Source organism: Opisthorchis viverrini (genome assembly GCF_000715545.1).
Source record: "Opisthorchis viverrini unplaced genomic scaffold opera_v5_393, whole genome shotgun sequence".
NCBI classification, from domain to species: domain Eukaryota; kingdom Metazoa; phylum Platyhelminthes; class Trematoda; order Opisthorchiida; family Opisthorchiidae; genus Opisthorchis; species Opisthorchis viverrini.
The window spans coordinates 107,981-132,168 of NW_008752053.1; positions in this window are offsets into that span (position 1 = coordinate 107,981).

Below are 24,188 nucleotides of genomic sequence, written 5' to 3' on the forward strand. Positions count from 1 at the left end.
CTCAGAGGAACGGGTCACATTAGAATCATTCACAATCAGCAGGATGAATAACGCTACAACTACCACCATCACTACATCGCTGTAAAACTAGGTGATAATGATGATGATGTATTATTCAATGTATTCGAATTTGGGTAGCAGGCGACAACTGGGGCTGGAATAAGTGACACGCCTCCGGATCGCGTTTGCTGATGTTAAAATTAAGCAGCAGCCGTTTCGTAAACATATATGTATAACTAGTTATTCAGACTGTACTGTTCACCAGGTTTCAGGGCTTTCATCGGTATAAACACTCACTTTTCAAAGCGCCGTTTGACATCCAACTGGAAGGTTCTTACACAGTGGCCTGAAACTGCCTCGTTGACATGGATGCTCTTGTTAAACACTGACCTGAACGCGGGTCGAAATGATGGAAGAGAAGCATGGTGAAATAGCTCCTCAATGCACGTGATATCCACAGGTGAGTACATATAGCGTATTCTTGCGCACCATTTCCAGGAAGTTGTTAACAGATGTGGATTAGGCGCGTAGAGTGTGTCCCCGGTTGAGTACGTCGGGAACATCAAAACCCCCTCATAAAACAGTGATACTGAGAACGAGGTATTGTGAAACCATATTACACAACCGTACATTATGAACGAAACAGTTCGACTAAGTGCTAGCCAAAGTGTACATAATTAATATGAAGACGAACCTCCTTGAGTGGGGCGCACACTCAACACTTTTCATTTGCCGGGCAAAGGTCGTACCAACTGAGCTATCGCAAATGCCATCCCATTTTCCACACGCACCTGAGTTCTACGTTAGTTTTCCACGCCTGCGCCTTGTGGTCTAAAAGCAGATATCTGTTAGTGCCACCAGTGAGCCCTCGTGCGATCTGCACAGCGAGCCATACGTTAAGATCTTTCACAAATTCGAATGGTGATGGTTAGCATCGATGCGAAATAGACGGAGAATTTTGAAAACTTTTTGCTCGAAGCTACTTGGATTGGTTAAAGTTGGGATCCAGTTCAAAATTACATGAACTCCAGCCTCTTACATATCTATTCATACGAAGGCTAATACACATGGCTTACTGATGGCCACAGACGTATGGTTTAGATAATGTCCAGCACAATAGAAAGCTTGGTGAAATGGAATAATATATTCGTACCTACTTGCGTCCATGCCGACTTACCACTATCCTTCTGTTACCCATTAATTACAGCTGACCATTTGTTGTCATCCTCGATACAGTAGAAAGTAAACTTACTGATTTAACTCCACTAGTATTGTTTTGAGGTAAGGTTTGTACGCCTTACATATCCATCATATGTCACACAGTCTGTTCATCAGTAAAATCAGTAATCCTTCAGAAAATTAAGCACTCAACCAATCAGGCGAGATGGCCCAAGTGGTTGGAGCGCAGATTTACTGACCGGAAGGCCCGTGGTTCGAATCCGACCCCTACCTCGAATTCACCTGTCTAGGGCGACCTGGCAGTATCCCAGTCCCCGTGCACCCATCAGGTGACATGACAGCTAGGCACTGAAAAGTTGCTACAGCCGAACGATTTTTGATTTCATTTATTTCCACCCAGTCAGCTGGTGGAACAATTAACATGAACAAACTGACTAAAAGACTTTACTCATGAATGTCTCTCTATAGAGGGAACATCCCACAGAGAGACCCACTTTTTGCTGTTATGTGAAAGCTCAGTAAATCTTTTGGATTAGTCCTCAGCTTAGAACCAGAGCCATTTTGGGAGGTAGACTTCAATCAGAAGACAAAAATTTGCTTTTTCCTGCTTGTCTTGCATGGATTTCGACTTACTTACGTTCATTTGCCTGTATGATTCTAAGATGTGAGGAAAATGTTGGGCACTGCACATTTTTGCGTTTGATCCTATCTATAGGTTTAAAGTCAGACGCACGTGATCCGTTCGAGTAAATAGGTGCCACTTTTAATCTGATTGTGAGTCTTTAAAGACACAAGTTGGCTAACCACTACTTTGTTAACACCTAATAGCACTGTAATAACCATTTGTTGACGGGGAAACGTGAAACTTGCAGCTCTCCCCACTGGCAACTGGTAGGTGCCAGTACAAATCTTTTCGGTAGTGTTGTACAATAAATAAGACGTGTGCATTTTAGATGGAGTCATCATCAAGGGGCACATCTGGCAGTCAAATGAGTCTTCTGTCATTTGTGAAGTATTTCGCCATGTTACGCAATAATTTGAGCGAGATAATTCGAAGAAACATCAAACTTATGCGAAATGAACTAACACCGATGACACAGTAGTGTGCCGAGATCCGGATGGGTAAAAACTTCGTCGTAAACTACCTTCTTAAATGAAGGATTGAAATCTCTGAACATTTTGGAGAAACACTGAAGTTGAAGGTGTTTTTTTTCCAGATAGATTTTGACCAAGCGAAAAGCTAACTAGACAGTGGCTCTTATACCGGTTAGCAATGAGTCCTAAACTAAAGATTCGAACTGATTTACAGAAGCCTGGTTTCCTACTAGCACATTGGTGGTGAGTTTCAACATGATCCAGCCACAACCTCATCATAAATATTTCTTAACCTTAGCACCGATGCATTGTTCCTGTAAAGTCATAATTTATTTGAGATCCATTCTGTGAGTAAAAGAATGAGAGTAGATCAAAGTTCATCTACTGCAATAGTATTGAAGCCAATTCGGAAAATTTAGCTGGGGAATGACGATGAAATAACTCCAATCAATCAGCAGCTATATCTTTCAGCGTCTCCAACCATGCACAGGGATGCTGGAAGACGATTAGCACCGACAACAATCAGAATTTCCGTAATCCTTTTCACACCCATCTAAAAGCTCGAAAATAGCCAGCCTCTCTGCAAGCGCAACCGGGAATATAGTATGAAAAACGGGACTGCTTTCGGTGTTCAGCAACCCAGCATGCTTGGCGTAAGATAAAACCACCAAGGTATTTGGTACTACACAAAACTGACATAAGCTATTTACATTTTGAGGATGGGTTGAACGTTTTGCTTTCTCAGTTGCTTCCCAAAGTCTTGACCAAGTCTCTTGGATATTGCTGAAGTAAGCCTTTCCGTACATATCAGCACACGGTTGGATCTCGTTAGTTTCATTAGAGTAAATGATTGTGCCGTTATGTGTATTGGCCCCTAAGAGATACTTTTATTAATAGAGAATTCCGAAACCTCTTAGGGTTGATTTGGTCGAAAAACTATTTCAGGGTCTTGAGAAATTATCCAGTTAATTTACTGCATCATGTTTGCGTCGAAATTATGCAAGGTAATCTGTGTACATCCACTGTTACGACACATAATTCTCCAGTCACAACTTATGGATCCTGCACAAATCCACCGAAGATTTCACCGGTTTCCACCTCGGCCACCATCACATCGACCTAGACAAAGATTTCAGTTTGTCCACACTCGATCAACCAGTATGCAATTCATCAAAGACCGGTTTTTAGAACGGAAGTGGAATCATCCGCTATTTATTGTGGTTCAAGACACCATTCACGAGTGGATATCCTTCTGGAGGTTCCTGGACTATTGCTGCGATGTTGAGTTTTATCGTCTCCGTTCACTAAGTCTGTCCCTAAGCGCCTGGTCACGGCAACTTGAAAGAACAGCCAAAAAAAGAGCGTCTCACTTCGTCGATGACGAACTGACAACCAAACTTGTGACCGTTTCGGAAAAATTCAACCTTCTCCGGAAGTAGAAGGCGATTCCCTAATCAATTCAAGCATTTCAAAGAATCCGGAAAATCGGAACGTTGTTCTGAAGTTTAGGGTGAACTTTATTCACCGATGAGGTGAAAGAAAACCAGGCTGCTATCCCAGTTTGTTGTAGAATAAATTGGAATTCGGGCATAGGAGGAACATTATTGAATGTGAACGTCATTAAGGCCTAGACGGTGAGGGCAGTCCAGTAACCATATCCTTGAGAACATCAGCCTAGAGAACGTACGAGACCAATGGCTGACATAGCCAAAAAATAACCAACTCGCTGAGTTACGATAGAAATGTCTTGGTTTGTACTGTGTTCGGAAAGAAGTTCAAGATAATATTTTGTGCAACAAGGAACCTGCACTAGGCCTATGGGGTCCGTTACTGGAACCAAAACTGGATCTGATGCCTGACCGTCCTACTCGAGTAGCGTGTGCCCTGGATATTAAGGAAAACAACTAAGCCTGCCTGAGCAGCTGGACGCCCGAAAGGAGACTCAAATCTGCTGTAGGAAGACTCACTGAATAAAAGCATGCATAGTTTTAGCAGGTGGTAGGCTGTAAAAATTAACTGGAATCCTGTTTTTCACTCTTCACGAAAGCCTGTTTGTACGTGGCATCCTGAACAAACAAAAACCCTGCGGAAAAGAGTATGAGTGTTGGTAAATGGGACAAACAAACTCCATCTGGTCCCTCGAATCTCGTTACTTCGGGTATCGCTTTTTGCAGAGAGAGTTTCCCACTATATCTGAATACAGCCTTCATGACTTTTTTTTACCCGATTTCGGAATTGATACAGTTCACAATGAATTTCGTGGCTACACATGAAGAAAGTTGTTTTGCAACTCGTGCGACATTTTAAAAGAACTCCAAAAGTAACTACCGTTTGTTGAAACAAAACCCAGGGTACAAACCTAGTTCTTTTTAAATTCTGTCCGACGACCCAAGAAGTAATTTGAATAATGCATTCATTTGGAAAAAGCTCGTGAGCACGCGGAACTTCCTGCTTGACGTTTATTTTTGAAGTGCATGATCACAAACATAAAAAGTAAGTCCGAACGATAGATATGAAAGAGTGTATAGAAGACTATAAGAAGAAGTGTGGAAAGCGTCCCATTCGAAGGCATGCCACAACAGGAGCCATATTAAGTTTCAGAAGAAATGCAAACGTATACTTTTTAAAGGAGTTGTCTGATCTTGGAAACTTGGGAAAGAATTAATCACCGACGTTTTTTTCCACACAAGTATTTTGTGCGCCATAAAGAATTTTTCTCTCCCATGAGAGCATTTTTTGGACTATACGCCTATACAAGCAGATTTTTCCACGGAAAAGAACAGACGCAGGGATATTCTACCTGGAGACAGTCCTCACAATTCAAACCAATGCTCAATGTATTTGTTGGTTTAAAGCGAAATATCACTCTCACATATCGCAATGACAAACTTTTTTAGGAGATTTGTGGAAAGTTGTTGATGTACGTGCGTACACGTTAGTTTTCGGTGTGCGTTAATTTGCAATTAAAATTGCAATTAAAAATATAGGTTTGCATAGTTCTTTTATTCAACTGGAGGAATTAGTAAAAATTGTTAGACCGGCAAAAGTGCGTTTGGTATACCCCAGCTTCACAACAAAAATAAATTAAACGGGTCCTTCAACTAGTTTAATAAAACTACGGAAACGGTTGGGCGAACCCAAAAATGTAATGACTTGTTCTTCAACAAGTGAACTCTCAACATTATGGATCACAGGTTAGTGTTAGGAAAATCCACCTCAGGGAGATTGTAAAAATGTTCTGATGTGAATTAGCAGGTCGTGTCAGTTATTATCTTTATGCTTTAGGTAATGTACCCCGATTAGAAGCCAAACTTGCTGCCTAATGTGATGTCACTTTCAGTTTGGTCCGTTTCAGCCCGCGCAAGGGCACATTGCCCTCCAGGATTGAGTTAAGGTCTTCCCAAATTGCTGCCGGCCTCAACTCTAGCTACCACAATAATCAAAGCGGCTAATACGTAAAAAACACGTTTGATTTGGTGGCCTAAACAAATCGCAGTCAGAAAAAACATGAGGCTGCTAAATACAGTGCCAACACCGCAAAAATTAAAAAAAATATATAGGTTTGGGAGAAATACTGAACTATTTCACATATAATGGCAACCATGCTTAAAGGTTTATTCTTATAATCAGTCTGAACCATTGGCAGTAGAAGCCCTGGCATGGAGCAAAATTTGCATTCCGCCTCAGAAATATCGACGTAAAATAAAGAAAATTGCAATATTTTTTGTTTTTGGCATTTCAAAATCACCGATTGATCCGCATTCGATCATCTTTAAGTTGGTGATATAACTCTCAACCGGTCGAGTAAAAAAGTGCAATCGCTTAACTCGCCGATGCGAAGTTCATATTCCATTTTCATTGATTCTTTATGTGTTGTGTGAGAACGTAAATCTATGAAACAGTAACAATGATGAGGTGGAAGGATCATACGGTAATAAAGGCGAAACAACTGTGGTTAAATGATCTTCATCGCAAATCTGACCTGGCCAAACTGTCATTAAAAGCAACAATCGCGATTAAGCAAGTAGAATTCCAAATAGTCTTAGAGGATAGAAAAGGAAGGACTGATAAAACCAAAATATACATGCTGAAATACTGAGACATGTCACTTTGGTGGTGAAATCAAACTGCGTTAACTGAATGAGATTAGAGCCATTTGAAGCGAGATAAGTGGTTTACACGGAAGAATAGGTTAATTTTTAAACAGTAAATTAGCATTTCGGATTATGACAATGGCTACGGTGCACATAGTTGTCAAGCCGATAAAGTAAAGTAAAATTTTTGTGGGCAACCTGGTGGGCTCACAGGACGAAGGAAGAAGAACAATAAAGCTGAAAGCTTCAAGAACAGGAATCCTGACCATTCGCAATAGTGGATGACAAAAGGTGGGGTTCTCAAACTTATGGTCGAACCTCTCATGGAACCACAAAATTTCATCAAGTCGTCATAGTTTTGTTGTGGTTTTTTCCGAAGGTCTTCCTTCAAGACATCTTTTGATTATTGTGGGAACCATTGGACGACAGAACAGACCTATGGGACCTGACATAGTGGAAACGACCGCAATGTTGAGCTGCCCATCTTGTCCTTCATGAACAAAAGGGCAGTCTAGGTACTCACTACCAGACCTCTATAATCTAGTGATTAACAGTCCTAGCTCTGTCAGCAGACACACGATCTACGGTCAACAGCAAGAGTCACATGGTTGTCCTAACTTCACCAAAAGCATGATAAGAGGCCTCGTCTGGATGAGATTTTCAAGGGATGAACTCTTAATGCTAGTAATGTCCCTTCCTTTACTTTCCATCCGAACTATCTGCAGCTCATAAGCAGCATCGATATGGAAATATCGGTTACATGCGTCGTCATGGTCGGCTGGAAGAAACGGTGCTAGATTTTTTGTTTTTCATTTGCTACTTGACAACAGGTCTTCCTCTCCAAATAGTTTAGGAAGTTTAAGTGGACTTAAAAGTTCTAGTTAGGCTTTCAGCTTTGGATGGAAATCAGTCAAACTAACTAGCACTCTTGTGGTACTTGAATATCACTACATTATACCGGAAGTGCCTGGTTAGTAATGTGACCAACTTTCACTCCTCCACCATGCACTACACAACGTTTGGGCTGATTTCCGTAGTGATGACTTTCCAGAGTCTCTGCAAATGTGAATTTTTGGATTTCTTTTTTCTGAACGAACTATTTATGAATTATATAAGCGGAATATAGCTGAACATTTTGAAACCCTCTTATCCTTCACATGAAGGCAACATATAACAAAATGCCAGCAAGCGCTCAACTACTGCTGATTCCCAACTAAGACGAGACAAAAGTAGCGAAGAATCTTGGCTCTTCACATCCGCAGTGTTTATTCTTTTCCTCATTATCATTTTGTACAAAGTCACTCCCCGTTTAGTTATTTCGGTTTTCATCTATAACACGTTCCTCGTTTTTGACTCAAACGTAAACCACTCATTCACCTTACCATCGAGTAAGTTCACACATGGTTTTGCTATCTTCTAGTCACGTTGCTTTGAGTCGTTGTGGACTTTGAGCCCCATTAGGAATTAGCAGTTCCTAAACCGGTATATAGAAACCGCCGTAGTCCTCGATTTGAGGTTTCCACGGTCGTAGTATTTTATTATTGTGTTCATAGTACCACATTTGTAGATAAACCCATATTTGAGCGATATGGCTTTTAGGGCTTTGAGCTTAACTCATCAAATGATTGCTGAAAACAATCAGTATATAGATTGTTCCTCATGGTTAAACGCCTTTACATCAATTTTATAAAACACAGACATAAATCTGAAAGATGTTCGAGTTGTCTTGTAGAAACGAACTGATTCCTAATCTCTATGCATATATATATATGTATATGTATATACGTATATATACGTATATATATATATATATGTGCATATTTATGATGTTCTTGCCACAAGAAGGACGGGTATGTCTGTTTCATCTCTCCGACCTAAGAAACTTGCAATATAACCACTAGGAACAATGTGACATTTATGTTTTCTGATTAAACTCTAGTCACCGTTGTCCTTCACAACCGCGTCCGAGAATGTTCATTGCATCTTCTCTACAATTGTCAAGCTGCTCAATATTAGCTTCCTAGTTTGTTTTGAACAATACGTTTAGTTTCAACAAGTATCAGAGTTATTTACCCAAATACGACCTTTGCCTATCGTTTCCATTCTGTATCGACCAAGCAAATACAATCAATGCGTATGCACCAAAAAAACACGGTGACATCAAGCAAAAAACAAAGTAACTAATTATCACCCACCCACTAGATTTGTAGAAGAACAAAACCGAACAGCAGAACGTATTACCCGTTAAAGACAACAGGGTTAACATGATGGAATGTATTCAGAACGGGACCTAATCTAACCAACACTAAAAATTGTGTATGCTTTTGGTCCAAAGTTGTTCACCAGCAACTTGTACTTTGTTTATCGATCACAGTCCAGAAATCAGACGTGAACAGAACAGCTGTGCTCCCAAGGACCTTTAGTACACGAATCCAAATGACATGCAACTGTTGGACTGGTTTCAGGATAAGTGCATGGCACATGGCGAAGAACAGCTTGATGTCAGAGTATACTTTTCACATCCAGATACTTGCTTAACGTAAGAGAGCTTTTTCCACCTTGTGACTCTTGGTTACGGAAGTATTCAATTGATTCCGGTCGATCCAACGTGTTTATAATGTAGGTCGATTGATTCCCATCTTGCATTCCAACTTAACACAGTAGACTGCGCATCTCACGGCTCACTTAATCTTGTATTTTAAGGCCGAGAAGAAATTTAGCGGTCGAACTCAACGCAAACACGGATTTGGTTTCTGTTAACCTGATTTGAGGCAAAAAGATCGGTCTGAGCAAACTCAGCACAACTTTCCCCCAGGAGAGCATAAGTGTTCCGTCATGAAGTTATAAGACGTTGGTGTTTAAGATACCTTTATCGAAACTAACCAAGGCATGGGGAGGGGTGTTGCCTGAGGTAAAAATGTCGGAAATAAAGACAGATTAAACAACCCGATTTTTCAACCTGGGATATTGGGGCTCGGATTATCACTAAGGTGAGTATTGAATCATGGAGATAAACTGATCGTTGCTGTGACAGAAAAATACGACTAATCTGTAGCATAAAATCGACCGGTATTGCCCAGACCATGCAAAAAGTTTGTCTGTTATTTCATACCACTGTCTTCAACACATTACGCAACTCTGAAGAAGGCTGAACTTCACGGCAGGAAGTTGTTTGGTGTCAGTCATCGAGTCGACTAGTACTGAAAGACGGTGTAATATTGATATATTTAGATGGTTCCTTATAGTTGTCTCTTGTTTTGGAAACAAGGTGCATGAAGAGAGGAAGACTTCTGAATGGTGGAAAACATAAACTTTGTGTTTTGGCAACAATCAACCCACAGAGTCAATGACCAGTTAATAACGAACTAACCGCGTCTGTTTACGGATTTCTTACATTCTTTTGTTTGTGAGGAATTCTGATCGGAATCCAAAGTTGAGCGATCAATGAAACTACTCTCATTGTACCCACAGGAATGCTACAACGAAATTTAGAAACAACTCTCGAAGTCACGTTTCAAGTAAAACTACGTCATTCAGCTTGAATAAGAACTTTCCAAAACACATCTCACTTCGATGAAAATGTCACATTCCTCTGTCAAAAACAATCGATTCCAGAGATCATTTCCTATGGTGTATAAAAAATTGGCTATAGTCCCTTATGGTAAAGTCACGTCATGAAGTTCTGAAAATAGTTTTTACATTCACATTGTTTTTACACTCACCTGACGAGGGTGAGGGTGCCAAAATCACTGGCACAAACTTGAGCGGTATTATCAAAATTGCAATGTTGGAGTTTTGCGGGATAGGTCTTTTGTTCATAGTCATACCACTCTCGTTTGAATGGCTGTGTTCCCGTTCTGGCGTAATTATTCCGGTGAGTCCACACGGCCGTTGAAACGAGAGTGGTGTGGCTATGAACAAAATACCTATCCCACAAAACCCCAAAATTGCAACCAAAAATCTGCCCAGTGGGGTTTCAGACGTGCGCCACGCTACCCGACTGGGAAGTCTTGACTAGCGGATCAATCAATCGTCACAACCAGGACAGTTACTGGGTCGTCGTTCGATTAGTCGGGCACACCAATCAGATCGCTCAAGTGTGAACACGTTCGCCTGTTCAGACGTGATAATTCAAACGCGTCCAACGTGGTTTGGTGGAGTAGCAGTTACACGCTCGCCTCGCATGTCAGATGTCAGGGTTTCAAATCCCGGCACGGCCATTGGATATACACTGCTGATGAGCCGTAATAGGAGCGAAAATCGAGTCCAGTGGTTCCCTTTGGTGTGGATTCACAGGAATAATTATCAAAATTAATAATCGACCACTTTCAACAAGCAGCGGTATGGTACCATTGCTCGTTCGTTCGTTTGCTGTACGCTCTAGCATGACTCTCTTACCATCTTCCACCTGTGGGAGCACGACTCACCCACCTTAAACTCTGCAGTGAATCCTATCACACTTGAGCGATTGATGAGCGTGCACGTGCTAATCTGACCAACTTCTGAGTTGATCACGATTGCTGTGAAGGCATCTCAAGTCATATTATACTCGGTTTAACTATTAATTTGCCGTGAGACATGGAAGTCAAAAGTAAGTTATACGGTACTGAATCCAAATGCTTGATCTTCTAGAGTGATTCAACCTGGTTAAATGCAGTGTTGAGCAAGATGGTGCAGCTAAAACTAACAGTAGTTCCCAAGTAATTGAGGTAATAACGGAGGCCTAAGTTTCAGGAAAATTTACTCACTGATGAAAAAGCAAACGAAGCATATCTAGGCTGTTAAATTTAACTGCTCATGTGAAACGTGTGTCTGTCAACTTGTCACATGCTGGGTAGGCCACGTTGGGTAGAAAGAAACAAAAACATTTGCCCAAATTCGAATATAATTCAAAACCACGGTGAACAGAGCTTGACATGGGTGTTTTGTCAACCAATCAGTGGCACACAGTTTTCCGTCATGTGGTTTACATGAAGTTCTCGCATCATGAGAAATCTCATGATGAAAATGGGTGTTTACCAATCAGTGGCACACAGTTTTCCGTCATGTGGTTTACATGAAGTTCTCGCATCATGAGAAATCTCATGATGAAATCTCATGAGAAAACAATCGCCCACATTCTCTGTTATTCTGCTTGAGAGGTAACTTGCCGCTTACAGCCTAAGCCCTGGGCCGATTCACGGCTTTGATGCGGTTCCCACAGCTAGATGAAAATGAAACTGAATTAGAGTTTACCATGGGAGTAAAGTAATTCTTCTTCCCGAATGAGAAACGTAACAATGGGTCTTCCAAATGATCAAGTCTTTGACTAAAACCCGTTGCGGAATCGTACTTTCCTTCAAAAGAGACCTTCAAAAGGACCTGTAACAGCGTTTGAGACCCGGAATACATTCGGCCTTACTGGGACTCATTATGTGGACCTAGACAAATCATTCGTGTGACGCTTTAGATTATTCCTCACAGGACTAGGCGGAAATCTGTCAGTTTGCGTAGCTAACGACTTTCAATTACGTGGATAAAAGGATCGACCAAACACTCAGCTAGCCACTAGTGAATAGTCCACTTATGTGTCTGCGCACGCTGAGGATTGGGACCACTGGACAGAACTGATGGGAATGAAGTATATGGAATGCAATTCAATAATAAGTCAAGTGTGTACTCGTGCTTAGAATCATGGGGGTGGCGTTCTAATGAACGGAGACAGCTTTAGCAAATGAATGGTATACATAAAAGTGAAGATTCGTGGAGGGACGAACCCCATGAGCAGAAACCCTAACTCAACGCTAAATATAACCTCTCCCTATTGTTATTTCATAAGTGCGTTGAAAGTCTGCTGTTTCTAATGCTTCTCACGAATGAATTTACGAGAAAATGGACAATGGAACAAGCGCCATTGAATCGCATTTTTTTCGCGCAAATGAAGTTTCAGAAATACCGGCATTTTGGAGTAGAATCCATTTGCCAACTCCACTCTTGACGAGTAGCTTAATGCAGTCACCTAGTGCTGTCCGTGTATATATTGGGCACGGAGAAGCCGATTCCCGTGATTTCACGACATACATTTTAAATCCCATCAGCGTTCAACACATTTGGCATTCACGTGTAATTTGGAAGCAAGTAGGCACGTTCTCATGGACTAGTCTATGCAGGATACTCATTGACTTCATGTGTTCCCCGTTGCTAGTCTCGAATAGGTTAGTCAGTGCCCATGCAATCAATATTTAGATTTATTGGTCTGGAACTTTCGTTTTCATAACATTTTCTATGAAAGACGTAGGTTGGTTAGGCTGAGTTAGGAACAACAGACAGCCGGAGCCAGTTGACAGTTTAAAGTGTTCTAGATGACTAGCACTAATGGACACCTAATTAGATTTCCGGTTCTCCGTAATTAGTACAAAACATGACGAATCTTGTATATAATATGCTTGTTTGTCAAATTCATTAGTCGGCGAAGTGTCTCAATTTAAAGGATGCGCCCTTGGTTAAGGGTGGAGAATGAAATTGCAAAACTTTTTCCTTGATCGGGGTGTATGCGTACAGAAGAAGGGACTACTAAGGCGACTAGGGAATTAAGCTAATTGGGTTCTAGCTAAATTCGTACGTTTTAGACGGCCTCCGTAAGCGTATGACGGACGCTCTACGTAGAAGAGCCAGGTGAATAGTGCTTTTGTATGCCTGTGAAGGAAATAGAGTAGTCAATGCAAACAACTAGGACTTAGAGAATCGCAAATCCATCTCACATAGCTATACTCAATTGGAATCAAATGCGTTCCAACTTATCAACATGAACAAAAGTAAATATCTGGTGGATAAATATCGAGTTTTCATACTTTGCCATATCCCATCTTTCAGCCGCGCCATCACAGCATGTCATGACATGAAGTATGACCTTCAGCTGATGCATTTGAGTCGGTATCGTGAGGCATATAAACTGTGACGTTTCCTTTCGGGAGAGCGGTTGGAGCGAACCTCCAACCATTTAAAAGCATTCATTTCTCCAGTTCTGGAAGTTTTTTTTCCGGAAAAATTACTATCTTAGAGAAGTATCCTGTACTGCTAAAATTATCTCCTACAAGAAAGTGTTTCATTTTGAGAGGATTTCTTGTAGGATGGAGTATTGTTCCAGTAATGCTGGTAGCAAACGGCAAAGAACTAAAACTTGCTACTGGATTAGTCTTGCTCAACACAGCTACCGGTCACCGCTCAAAAGTCGTGGCAGTATTCTCAAAGTTCCGAGAAGACGGGTTCCTAACAGGAACAGGATAAGATCGAAATTATCAACTTCTTAAAGAATATCTTGAGGGGGCAGTAAAAAAAGTGTACAAGAAAGCAAACAACTTTGCCGTGGAGACCGGGTTGGTGATAGTTCAATAGACTCGCAGCTGCTATGAGAGCCCCAATCCGCCTGCACACTACTGATTCTGCGTATCCCGCGACAAAACACAAAGCATTAGCACACGAATTTTAGCTATCATTAATAGCCCAATAGACCCAATCACCTGTGCATTTTGACTCAGAAAAACGTCGGAACTGCATTAGCACAGAATTTTAGGCAATCATTATAGCCCAATAGACCCAATCACCTGTGCATTTTGACTCAGAAAAACGTCGGAACTGTGACTACTACACTTTATCTGCTATTCTTCTGGGCCTATCTGCAGCAACAAGTGCCTGATTAGAACTAGACACTGGAACCTTGTTGCAAACATCCCCTCCTGCAACATTTTATCAGTAGTTGACTCTTGCCACCTCAGGAGAAAATTACATGACCGTGGATGTATCCGATCCCAACCCAGCTGACCGTCTGGCTCACTCATACAGTCAGAAATTTGTCAACAGTTTTAGGTGAATGTGTCCGTCTGTTCAGAAGTAGTAGTGGTCATCGTAATACGCTCAGATTCCCGAGATTCAGGTCCCACCATGGTCAAGGATGTGTAATTCTGATGTCGCTTCCTTTCTATGGTGTCGAATTAGTTAAATAATTGCTCGACGACAACGGAGATGTGGATTTTAACTCCAACAACTCAACACAAGTGTCGTAGTCGGTACGTACAGGTGGCTTGTAGAAAGTTGCTCGGTTTCCGTCTTCTGACTTCAGTGAGCCATAAACACCCGAATAAAAGGGTTTTCGGGGCATGAAAGGAAACTTTTTAGCCTAGGCTTGAAGTGGTAAGATGTCTACAGTCACTTACCAGGACTACACCGAACAAACCTGAAACTTCATTCTTGGCTTTTTAACACACACAGTTCGATGCAAACGGTAACCAATGAAGTAAGTATTCTTTTCTGGGTCTTTTGATGATTCCTCTCGGAGGTCAGAGGTCTATGCAGCCACATTGGCTTGGGATAAAGTGTTTTGTAACCACAAACAGATTGCCGGTCCTAACGAAGGCGTTAATCTCCAATTAATCACTGGGGTGGGATTGCCCGTACTGACGAGGGCGTTAATCTCCAATTAATCACTGGGGTGAAGGTGTACCACGGCAATCTATGAGTCATATTCACATATTGTCTCAATGCGTAATTCAGCAAGATATGTTGCGGCTGCTTATAATAGCTTACGATTTCTTTCTCATAATTATACCGAAAACCGGTCATGGAAAGAAAAAAGCTCAGAGGCTCTTGATTTAGAACTTTATGAATAGTAGCGACTGTCTCATCAATGCACCAACATCTTACCTCGGAAATGCCTATTGATAAAATAAGGCTACACTCATACAGTGGAGATAATATATTATGAAAACACGCGCAGTTAGTCTCATTGAACCAAGGAGGTCTAAAAAATAGCCATCCTCCTAGAACAAGAAATTTAATTGCGTACATCAGTAGTCACAAGAAGAGCTCAATGCCAATGCTTACAAAATATCCATACCGTGTTGGAAGTAGAGTGTGCCTGGTCGCACTACCGTGAGTGAGCATGTAGTCATTTCGGAATTATTCATCGCTAATCAGTGTCATCAAAAGCATCTACATCATATTTTACATATATGCGGTATTTGTCGCATCAACTGAGCTGAGTAATGTTTCTTCTAAGGTCAAAATTTGTTTTACTGGTTATGTCTTCTTTGTTTCTTCCCCAACCAAATTCCCCTGGGTTAAAAACCTCCACTAAACATGAAGAGGCATAAATTTGACCGGGCTACACTTTTTGCTTACTTTTTCGTGTGCAGACGGTTGGACTTTCGGCTCCAAAGCCTCATCAGACGAATGGCTCTTGGTGACCGTGGCAACTTTCTGCGCCGACTGCTGGAAGATCCTTACATAGAGGTCTTAGAGTTTGGACCTCGGTCACTATGTTTTGTGATAAGAAAATCACAGTCATGTAACCGTCAGCGTGACTGTTGAACAGTACCTACCCAGTGTCAAAATGAGTAAACTGAAAAGTAACCATAGTGCCACCGTATGTACACTTTATTGAAAGCAATTTATAAGGCCGTATGAGCGAAGTTAGAGGTGGCATCTTAATGTGTTTGTGTAGCTGAAGCTCCTTTACTAATCGTGCACTTTTGCGTCCGTATGAGGAGATGAAACTTAATCTGTTGTTGGTGCGAAACCCGGGTCTTCTTCACGGTGACCCAGCCGTATTCGGTCGAACGTTATAAGGTCCTTTTGGGAGGATATTGCCGCGTACAAGCTGTAAAGCGTGGGTCTGTGTTTTTTCACTTCTTTGCTTACAGATTCGACTTTTTATCAGTCGATTTGCACGTCGGTCGTATTTAGTCTGCAAGTATGTGTTCGTGTTAGTGGTTAAGTAAAGCTCGTTGCCCATTTGGGCACGAACGAACAGCTCTCAGTAGGACAACTGAAATTTGTGAAGGCAAACTTCATCTGACGGAAGTTGCCGCAGGTCAGTAGAGGAGCCATCAAATATGTGCTGTACAGCATTTCCGGATGACGGAAACTTCTCAGAGATATTTGTCTCTTTAGATCACACGCACTTGTTAGCACCGCCTATGGACCTCAATATAGGCTAAGAAACATTTGGGTGTCTAAACGTGCATATGAGCGTAAAAATGTCAAAATGGCTGAAGCTGGTGCTATTTTTTGCCTGTGGTCCTGATTTGGGTGAAGATGCATAGCCAAGCTACTATGACCACTGAAAACTGAATCTGAATGTGGTGGAACACATAATGACCAATTAGGATTGACACTTTGGACTGTCTAAGACGGCCACACGTGCACCAAAATTCGCCCCAACTTTTTCCCAGCCAGCCAGTTTGTCCTTCTCTTGTCCGTTCAATAAAAAGAGCGCACGCGTGACAAGCTAAACAAACATTTGATAGTCATGCGCTACCTGCCTGAGGAAATGTCACGTGTACTTGCAGCAGACAGCAGCAGCGCAACACATTTTTTGTGAAATAGCTTAAAAGATCCGAGATTCTACTAAAATATTTTTGATTTATATGCCTATCGCAAGGAAAACATAAAGCAAACACACTAGATCAATTCGTTTTTCTCGAAGAAATTGACAGATATAATTTGTTTTGTTGAAATTCGGACAAGTTCTGGATTTTTTGTCGAAAAATTCCGCGCACTCAAACGTTGAACAGAATGCTACAAGTACACGCCGATAAGAGAAAATGATTCCTTTTAGTTTGGACCAGCTTTTTTGAAGAAGGTTCACAGTAATATACCCTCTCGATACAGATCACAAATCCAATGTGCCGAAGCTTGAAGAAGTTTGTGTTTCCATTGTATTCCGAAATGAATGGTGATCGACTGATAAGATTGAATGAAATATATTGAGTTATTATATGCACACTTTTGTTGCCGCCTTGTTTTCGCTTAACAGGAGTTCACAGGTAGAGAGAAGTCTAGAAGGTTCCAAGACGTTTATGCAACAGTTCTCAGTGTGGTCAACCTGACTGTAACAGAACAGTGCGTCTGTTTATTCGAACAGTAGGTACCGTCCATTCCGTAAATCCAGCAACCCAATATCCTCAGTAGCGTGCAAATGTTCTCCTAAGTAGATTTATCCTTCTTACGAAGACGGTGTTCATTCTACTTGATTATTCCTTCCAGCTATAAGAAGCAAAAAATAACTGCGAAAAGTGAACTCTCCGATCAAGATTATGAGCATTTAAGGAATGAAAAGCAATCAGTTCGTAGGTTTCCAGTCGTCTGAGCTTAATCACAAAACCTAATGACACGTGCAGCCTTGTATGAATCATGCAATCCGATTTATCCACCAAAAGAGGCTCTTGAAAAAAAGCATTTCCACGATATATGCTCATCTGCAAAATGTGTTGTCGTGTGACTCATAAGAAGGGGCTTAATACTACTTTGTGTCCAGGAAACACTATTCTAAAAACCCCGAAAGAATGAGTGCAATAATTCAGTCATTCTAAAAGGAAGCCTACTCCTGTTGTTGGGTAAATTCATGCACACAAATGCAACAAAACACCAAACTGAATCCTGACTGCAACTGATCGCATGATATAGCTAGCATAGCTGTGTAGCAGTGAAATATCAGTAGCTTATGATGATGAAGCTCTTTTTGATGATGATGAGGAGGAGGAGTAGGATGATGATGAAGGTGGCGGCGATGGCGATAACACCAAAGTAGTCGATGACGATGATGAAGATGGTGGTAGTGATGGTTAGGATCCCATTTGCAGTGAAAATATTGAGTTCATAACAGTCGATTCCATTCCAGCCGATGGGTCCATCGTATAAATGCACCTTGTTGATTTTGCTTCGGGCGTACTGATGCAGATCATCCCTTGGTCGAAACGTACTGTGAGACAGGGCCAATTAGAGGATGGGCCTTATTGGGAGTATGTTCGGAATAAACAATTTTACGTTGCATTAGTTGTAGAAAAAGATTGGTGCTGGAGAAAGCTGTTTTTTTTTGTGGATTTATTTCCCATAGCTTGGACCTCTATGAAAACGCCGTTTTGTCCCAAAATCACTCAATTCAACAAAAGTTCAATCCAAGGTTACAATTCTGCGAAGGGATTTACTGCAACCGTTGATTCCTCGCACCCTTGTAGTAGTACGGCTGTACAAGGGGTATAACAATCATTTACCCAAAGGCCTGAAACTAAGAATCCCACATGTGTTGCAGATTGGGAGGTATCACCAGATTTACGTCAATGTGGTTTCACCGAACGCAGTCTTGAATGACGGGACATTTAGGAAGTTTTGGCACGGGAAACCCGTCTCTGAACTTCGCACGTGCAATGCCCTAGAAAGGTCTGGCTGCGAATTTTCAGTCGAGCTTTCGTCTTGTAAATGAATCATTGGTAGAGCACATCTTAGAGCCTTCAGAGGCAGTTGAACTGGCAGTCTGTCGGCTAGTAGTTTAAGACTACACCGCTCGCCATCAGCGGTTGTTCAAGAGTGTGACCAGATCATCTCATCAACACTCTTTAAACAGTTCAGAGAATAGGCCAGCGAATACGCGACAACGTGATGTTAACTTTGCTACTGTAGACTGGGCGGCATCGTATCTTTTCCAACTGCGAATTAATAACGCTGCTGACCAGTGGCTTGTGGCCGAGGGTTTGGTCCAGGACCAATAGCTGGAGGTCGCTAGTTCAAACTTCTCTCGGGATCCGTGAGATGCGTATTGCTGATGACTCACAATAAGGATAAAACAAATGTATAGTGCTTTTTGGCTTTTCGGTATGGATTGCCTTCACTTACGGAGCGAAATCTTAATCAAGATAATTTTGTTGCTCGTGGTTTGCATGAAGTTAGTGGGCAGTGAGTCCATCTGGAAAGCTGACTAGTTTTTCAGGTGTGGGCCACTAGCTACCACATAGCACATTTTTCGCGCTCAATAATGATTGGTTTTCCCGACACTGGACGGAGTGAATTGCAGCTACGATGAGTTCACCGTAAGTGGCTGGTCTGCCCAGAGCAAACGATGAGCAGTAGGATTAGACAGCTTGTGAAGTCGAGGGTAAGGCAGAACACTTGCAGTTCCTCCTTGAATTGGAAACAGGTGGCCCGATTGCAGCGTTTTATCACCAGCATTCAATAGCACTTGCAATGTGATGATGAATGACACAATTACGGGTTTTGAATGATTCTGATGATATTAGCCCAAGCTATATAGAGAAGAAGTGAAGAGGCTAACATTAACGTGGTTCCGTCTGGGGACTGGTGTAAATGCGTAGTTGCTGTCTAAACAGCTTACATTAGGTGCTTAGGCTGATGTGCTGCACGGATGTTGTTTACATTGAGTGACTTCGACCGTCCTTCTGGCGTGTTCATATTTCACAACAAATTCCATTTTATCCCCCATCGAACTCCGGTCTAATTTTCTGTTCAGTAAGATGCCAAAAGACTAACTTACACCAAAGATGAGCCCCTTGGTTCTAGACGGATTACTTCCAGTTGCTTGTGAAGCTCACACTCAATCTGTAACCACGAGCTAAATGGGGGTTTAACTTTGTTAGCCTAATCTGACCTTGGTTCACAATCTCACGTACAATTTAGCAAAGCTCTGTGAAAAAATTCAGACAGCTCGAATGACTGGGTCAGTGCGCATTCTTCGAACTTTGATTTCTAGGTGGTACTGGTGGTCGGAGTAGCGAGTCTTAATCTGGAAGTGACTTTTAGAATTCCACTGTATATCCACTCCTAACAGAACAGAGTAGTTTCAAGCAGTTTTCTTGTTATCATATTATAGTTAAATGCTAAAATCGACTTCTGTTCTGCTAGGTGCATATGGGTCATTAAAATTAAACCGATGGCAAAGACTGATAACTACAGCCAGTCAAGTACGAGCCCAATAACCATTTGCTTTTTCCGTTCGTGCATAAAAAACAACATTAGATATTATCCTCGCATTTTATTTGAAGTAGGAGAGAAAATTGCCCAGCTTTGTATGACTAAGCTCAGTTGTCACATATACCTCCTCATCTCTCCAAGTAAGGAAAACTCTTCAAAACATATCGCTCACTCAAAGAGTTTTCTGCCTTTTGAATTTGCGAGGCAACATAAAGTTAGCTGAAACGCCAAAAAAGCTTGGCGCTTATTGGTCCAATATTTACTAAGTACTCTCTTCCCTGGACGGGCAGCAGTGTCCAGTTATTTATCTAACCAGAAGCCTCTAGTACAAATGGAAAAAGCTATCTAACCGATGTCACTCAATCCCAAGCTTGCTGTGACTTCCGCACATCCGTGAAAGAGACAAGGAAAAAATTCCTCTATACCAGAACACGCCATTGGTATGTTGGAGACTCTTCAACAAATCACTGCCTAGTTTCGTCCCTCTTAGGTTGCACCAGCTGGAGAGGGGCCCAAGTTTGCACCCACCTTACGTTCTACTTGGACTTCAAAACGTAGGAAATTTCGCATTTGAGCTCTCAAGTCCTTTTGAGTACTCTGAGAGGATGAGTTTTATTTGATTGATTTTCCATGCCCAGCGAGGAACTGCATTTCAAGGTGATATGATTACCTTCTGTGACCAACTAGAGAATATGAGTTTGGAAGCACAAGATTGAAAACATGAGGCTTGATCAAATCAATAATTACGGGTTTTGAATGATTCTGATGATATTAGCCCAAGCTATATAGAGAAGAAGTGAAGAGGCTAACATTAACGTGGTTCCGTCTGGGGACTGGTGTAAATGCGTAGTTGCTGTCTAAACAGCTTACATTAGGTGCTTAGGCTGATGTGCTGCACGGATGTTGTTTACATTGAGTGACTTCGACCGTCCTTCTGGCGTGTTCATATTTCACAACAAATTCCATTTTATCCCCCATCGAACTCCGGTCTAATTTTCTGTTCAGTAAGATGCCAAAAGACTAACTTACACCAAAGATGAGCCCCTTGGTTCTAGACGGATTACTTCCAGTTGCTTGTGAAGCTCACACTCAATCTGTAACCACGAGCTAAATGGGGGTTTAACTTTGTTAGCCTAATCTGACCTTGGTTCACAATCTCACGTACAATTTAGCAAAGCTCTGTGAAAAAATTCAGACAGCTCGAATGACTGGGTCAGTGCGCATTCTTCGAACTTTGATTTCTAGGTGGTACTGGTGGTCGGAGTAGCGAGTCTTAATTTGGAAGTGACTTTTAGAATTCCACTGTATATCCACTCCTAACAGAACAGAGTAGTTTCAAGCAGTTTTCTTGTTATCATATTATAGTTAAATGCTAAAATCGACTTCTGTTCTGCTAGGTGCATATGGGTCATTAAAATTAAACCGATGGCAAAGACTGATAACTACAGCCAGTCAAGTACGAGCCCAATAACCATTTGCTTTTTCCGTTCGTGCATAAAAAACAACATTAGATATTATCCTCGCATTTTATTTGAAGTAGGAGAGAAAATTGCCCAGCTTTGTATGACTAAGCTCAGTTGTCACATATACCTCCTCATCTCTCCAAGTAAGGAAAACTCTTCAAAACATATCGCTCACTCAAAGAGTTTTCTGCCTTTTGAATTTGCGAGGCAACATAAAGTTAGCTGAAACGCCAAAAAAGCTTGGCGCTTATTGGTCCAATATTTACTAAGTACTCTCTTCCCTGGACGGGCAGCAGTGTCCAGTTATTTATCTAACCAGAAGCCTCTAGTACAAATGGAAAAAGCTATCTAACCGATGTCACTCAATCCCAAGCTTGCTGTGACTTCCGCACATCCGTGAAAGAGACAAGGAAAAAATTCCTCTATACCAGAACACGCCATTGGTATGTTGGAGACTCTTCAACAAATCACTGCCTAGTTTCGTCCCTCTTAGGTTGCACCAGCTGGAGAGGGGCCCAAGTTTGCACCCACCTTACGTTCTACTTGGACTTCAAAACGTAGGAAATTTCGCATTTGAGCTCTCAAGTCCTTTTGAGTACTCTGAGAGGATGAGTTTTATTTGACTGATTTTCCATGCCCAGCGAGGAACTGCATTTCAAGGTGATATGATTACCTTCTGTGACCAACTAGAGAATATGAGTTTGGAAGCACAAGATTGAAAACATGAGGCTTGATCAAATCAATACTTTAATTGATGGAGTGATACAATCCGACTAAAATGTACTCGGCCGGTATGCAGCCATTACAGCTTGAGATCATAGTGGGCTGATGAATTCAAGATTCCAAACAATTAGAGAATGGTGAAAAAACTGTTCCATCTTGAAGGAAGGAGAGGTTGTATTCTGAAGGACACCGGTGAAGTGCTCTGTCTTGTCTTGAGGGCCATACTGACCCAAGGTTAACGCCAAACCACTGAACAGTAATTGAACCAACGTCCTAAGGTTTCTGGTTTGCACAGTGCAAAACTTTGGTTAGTTATCTATGGATATTATCAAACAGACTCAACACAATACGAAAACTGAACATTTTCACAACCTAATTATTTGCCATCACAGTCAGCTCCAGCAAACTTCCAGGAATCTAGATAGTTTTGAGTGGTACAAAAGCTTCATGGAAGTCCGTTTTGACCTCGATGGATTAAGAAGTGGTCGGGGAATCCGTCATTCGTTGGATCTGTTTGTCAAAGTAACAGTAACAGTTTCGAACGCATATTCTAGAGAAGAACGATATCCTATTGTAAAAGTTGACTGGCATGTTGGATCAGACTGGAACTTACTTCGAAGAAGACAATAAATCTTCCTTCGAGCAAAGAAATATCTCTTGAGGTGCATAACTAGCTATTTGATAAAAAACAATATTCATGGGAAAATCGATTGTTATGAACCAAACTTCAGGATTTTGTGCCGGGGTGATAACAATAGAGATGTGTTCTACTTTTTCATATTGCTTTGGTAGATATGCACTGCTTCACCTGGGGAGAATGCACCCATAGACTTCGGAAGATCTGAGTGACTTGATGGGCCTTCAATACAATCACCAGCCATGGTGAGGACCAATGAGGGATCCTCAAGTGTACAACACTTACATCTTAGGTTTTCTCATTGGCAGCAGATCGGACCTACGATTACTAACTCCCAAGATGGGCTGAATCTTCTAGGCGACACTGCAAGCAATAAACCCCAATACTACCGAATTGCCTCCTTGGATACGGTATCTTCTTAAGGTTTTCTCATGAATGCATGATTGGATGTACGCTGACACTTTTCCGTGGCAAAATCTCTCATGGCCGACCGTGAAATATGTACGCGATTTGGTTTAAATAAACAAGCAGGTTTGCTTGTAGGGGATGAATCAGCTTCGGATATCGCCCTAAACACTTACCTGCCTGATTGTATAAGATCTGCCTTACCGTGCATCATCACTTCAGTCGGCCTTTTGCCAACGTCAGAGGACTTATTGTCATGGTTTGTCTGCAAATCTTTCAGTCTGTCTCCCCACAGACGCCGTCTCCATCCGCAGCTGCACCGTACTTTGCAGAGAACGTCAGTGTATATGCAACCAAAGTTACAATGTCAAGTGTGATCACAAGTGTGTATTACAAACTGAGTGAATGCTAATCATCTAATTAAACCCGCTCCCATGTAGCGTTATCCTGTTTGATTACTGAACTAGGCTTCACGAGAGCAGGAAAAAGCATTATCGCATGAACGATTTAACACAGCTATTCCGCTCAAAAGCCATCATAAGTGATAGGCAAAACAGCTGTTTAGACCATGCCGTAGTTCTAAGGGTTAACAAAGCACCACCGGTCTATACCTACTCAAGATGTGGTTTAATAAGGCCAAACACAGATCCAAAAGACCAGCGAAGGCTGCCCACAGGTGCTAGTGTGTCAAGTTATGCATGTGGCGATTATGCAGCCCTAAAATTGCCCTAAATTTGGTGTAAATTTAAGGTGGGTGATCGTTCAGATGTCTTATCTTTGTCTCAAACCGTCGGCAGTGCACTTCGTTAACCAAAGGTGAGGTTCGGATCCACGTGCTTGCTGTTAATTCTC